This window comes from Otolemur garnettii, unplaced genomic scaffold (genome assembly GCF_000181295.1).
Source record: "Otolemur garnettii isolate 467f Iridium unplaced genomic scaffold, OtoGar3 scaffold00012, whole genome shotgun sequence".
NCBI classification, from domain to species: domain Eukaryota; kingdom Metazoa; phylum Chordata; class Mammalia; order Primates; family Galagidae; genus Otolemur; species Otolemur garnettii.
The window spans coordinates 19,684,436-19,688,399 of NW_003852407.1; the positions used below are offsets into that span (position 1 = coordinate 19,684,436).

General features: G+C 37.6%; 1 pseudogene; it reads right to left on the bottom strand.

Moving 5' to 3' along the window:
• Window positions 1–2,436: 2,436 nt before the first annotated feature.
• Window positions 2,437–3,964, bottom strand: part of LOC100955414 — a 9,966-nt pseudogene continuing 8,438 nt past the window's right edge.

The following is a 3,964-nucleotide window of genomic DNA, read 5'->3' on the forward strand; positions in this document are numbered from 1 at the left end:
CTTTCATTCTTATCTTTTATTTTTTTTTTTATTGAATGGTAACTATGTACATTAATGCACTTCTGGGATACAGTGTGGGGTTTTCACACAAAATCCGAAACACTTCCATCAAACTGGTTAACATAGCCCTCATGTCATTTTCTTAGTTATTATTTTAAAACATTCACTTTATCTTTTATTTTGCAGGTATTATTTTATGCCTCTATGTTTAGTCAAAGTTAACTCACATTCCTTTAATAGAGAAACAGTATAAAAAAGTAAACAAATAAATATGTGGCATATGCATAAATATACCTGATCTGTATAGCAATCCCAAGGCAACAGTTAGAATATTCCCAGCTTTACAAATGATAAAACTGAGGCAACAAAAAGTTATTTATTCAAAATCAGAAGCTTAGAAGTAGCAAAATTAACATCAGAACACAGAGCTCAGAGTCACTCATTTCAGTTCTTTATACTACTGCCCCACCAACTTTAGATTATCCCACCACTCTGTTTAATAGAGGTAGTTTCTGACATCTGAAATGTATCCCAAAGTAGTTCCTGTAAAACTAACACTTCAATATGATAGAGTCCCTGTGTTAAGATGCTCAATATTCCATAACAGTGAATTGAGATAACTTAAGTTTTTTAGTTTTTATTTTTGAGATAGAGTCTTGCTCTATCACCCTGGGTAGGGTGCAGTAAGGTCATGATAGCTCTCTGCAACCTCAAACTCCTGGTCTCAAGAGATCCTTGTGGGCGGTGCCTGTGGCTCAAAGGAGTAGGGCACCAGCCCCATATGCCAGAATGGTGGGTTCAAACCCAGCGCTGGCCAAATACTGTTTAAAAAAAAAAAAAAAAAAAAGAGATCCTTGTTCCACAACCTCCCAAGTAGCTGGGACTACAGGTGACTTCCCCAGTGCCCAGCTAGTTTTTCTATTTTTAGTAGAATTAAGGTCTCACATTTGCTCAGGCTTTGTCTCAAACTCCTAAACTCAAGCAATCCTCTTGCCTTGGCCTGCCAAGTGTTTGGATTACAGGCATGAGCCACCGTGCTGGCCTAAGTTAACTTTAAATATTCCTTAGTCCAGTTCCCACAATGGCTTTACCTCTCCATGAAAGAAACAAACTTGTTTCATTGATGATTATAATTATTATTAATTTTCTTATGATGCTAAGATGGCATAAGGCATAAAAATTTTGTAGTTGTTCGGTAATATGAGTCAAGGTACCTAATTACCTGTAGTTAGCTTAAAACAGAAGAAATGATTTCCCATTAGTTCCAATGTAGAATAATTTACAGAGATTTACATTTCTCTACATTACATTTTAAAGTCATCTAAAAGTTTTTTTGGCTATATGAAATTTATGCATTCTTCCTTAAAGAAAACAAACGTCTAGCAAAGTAATTATAGAAACGCATTTGGTCCTCATTTCTGATGATCCTGAATAGAACTTAGGTTTAGTGCCAGATATAATGTAAAAATACCATTATCCAGAAACTAGATTACCTCTGAGTGATTTCTGCAAATATAAAGTCCAATAATTTCACTTGTTAACATGGATAAGTTCTTTGTATATTCCAGACCTAGTTAAGAGTTACAAAAATCATCTAAATGGCAAAAACAATCTAAACATGATTAGGAGAATCCCATAAATTTTACAAATGTCTAAAAAGAACCCTTCTCTTATCTTCATTCTATCTCCACTTCTGGACTTGAGTATTAGAACCCTTGGAAAGTTTGATCCAAAGATCTAGTGCATCCCCATAAATTAATATGCATCATGAAATGACTTAAGTCACCATGTACTACATGACAGGACCTTGTGTTTTCTAGAATGGTAAGAAACCCTAGAAATTGTATAGTTTGCCTTAAACATTTTATGGGTGTAAGAAATAAAGATGAGGTGAAGGAACTTGCCCTAGACCTCCAAAGTTCATGGCAGAGTGGGGAGTCTAACAGCTGATTCATGAATGAGGATTGTTTCCATATTTCAAATCAAAATTTAAAATGCATTTGATTTACGTCTTTGTTTAAACATAGGGTTTAAAAAACCAAGCATGCTATAGCCTAAAGTAAAAAACCGAGCATGCTGTAGCCTAAAGTAGCAAAATGTTTTTACGAACTCACGTTGTTAGCTAATAGCCCACTAAAAACCATAGAAATATTATTATCAGAGCACAGCATAGATATATTATTAAAAGCAAGCATAATGATGTGAACCTTCAGGTTACCCAGGATATTTTTAAAATCACAAGCAGTTCTATTAGATATGTGAGGGTCACTAGGGAAAATTACATGCAGTCAAAGGAAAAAACTTCTGGAAAAGCATCTAAAGATAAATTTGGCTTTTCTTTCTATTTCATTCCTTGAAACGTGTTAAACATTAATTTCAAAAGATGGATAATATAGATGAAAAAAAGGAAGAAATAGAAATCCACCAGTTCTGAAATCATGGATTGAGTTTTGGAAGATGGCTTGATTTTGTAATCTTTTTTACTGGTCCTTTCTTGCCATTTGCCACCTTCTGATCAACTGGATTATATCTTCCCGTTTTCACTAGATTCTCTTGCATTCTAGGCAGTTGATCCATCTGTTGCCTTTTAGAAACTTGATGTAAGCTAGAGACCTGAGACATTTCATTTAGGTATGTGCGGCATTCATTGTTGGTCTTGTGGTAAGCCTTTGATTCTTGTCCCACCCTAAGTGCATACTCTTTCACTTGATTTTTAAGACTCCTTTTTTCTTTTTCTGGCTGTTTAAGTAAATGCATTTAAGGATTCCACTGTCATTTGTTCATAGACACGAATAGAAGATAGTCTATCTGAAGGATTTCCACGGATTTTTGCCATTTTCTCTTTGAGAGAAACAATTTGTTTTTCTAGTTGTTCATTCAGTTCAAGTTGTACCTCACAACGGGTCTTCCATTCACCACCTTCATTGTCATTATTGAGTTTGGCTTCCAGTTCTGATATCTTGTGTCTCATCTCAAGCATTGAGAGTTGTACTACATCCAGGGAGAAGTGACAGAGAGAGATCCCTTCCAATCCTGTCCATCAGTTTCCCCTGGCTAGTGGCTCACTCAGCTTGAGCCCAGGAATGTGAAGGTTGCAGGGAGCTACGATCACACCATGGCACTCTCGTCAGTGAGACAGAGTGAGAGACTGTCTCAAAAGGTTCCAGAATTATGTGTGCATGTATCCAGTGTGTTCAGGGAACTGAAGGCAAGTCAATATTTTGGAAACTATATTTTTCAAGAAATGCATTATTTTGTATGATTGCAATGACAAATCCTCAAAATTGTATTGTTTAAAATGGAAATTTATTCTCTCATAATTCTGTAGTCCAGAAACCAGAGGTCCAAAGATGATGCTGGCAGGGTGACTCCCTCTGGTGGCTCCGAGGGCGAGTCCATTCCGCGCCTGTGCCCTAGCTCCCAGCAACAGCTAGCACTCCTGGGTACTCCCTGGCTGGTGACAGCATCATTCCTATGTCTGCTGTGTCTTCACATTGCCTTTTCCTCTGTTATAAGGACACTTGGCATTGGATTTGGGGCTACCCTAAATTCCATTTTACATCTCTAAAGACATTTTTAAAAAATTAGACCATAGCCAGAGGTTCTGGGTGGATCCATCCTTTGGGAGGCCACCAGACAACCCACTGCAAAAGGAAGCATGGTCAAACATCAGGGCAGTGAGCATGCAAAACTCGTCTGAGGTCATGTAATTACCGCATCGTTTATTTGTATCAGCTCACCTTATTCAAATGTTTGTCACTCACTCAGTGCTTATTCTAGTAAGGCAGTCTTTCATTTTGTCCTTGTGTGGTTTGGTTTTACTCTTACCAGGCAATTGTCTTTTTTTTTTTTTTTTTTTTGAGACCGAGCCTCAAGCTATCCCCCCTGGGTAGAGTGCCATGGCATCACGCTCACAGCAACCTCCAACTCCTGGGCTCAAGCGAGTCTCCTGCCTCAGCCTCCC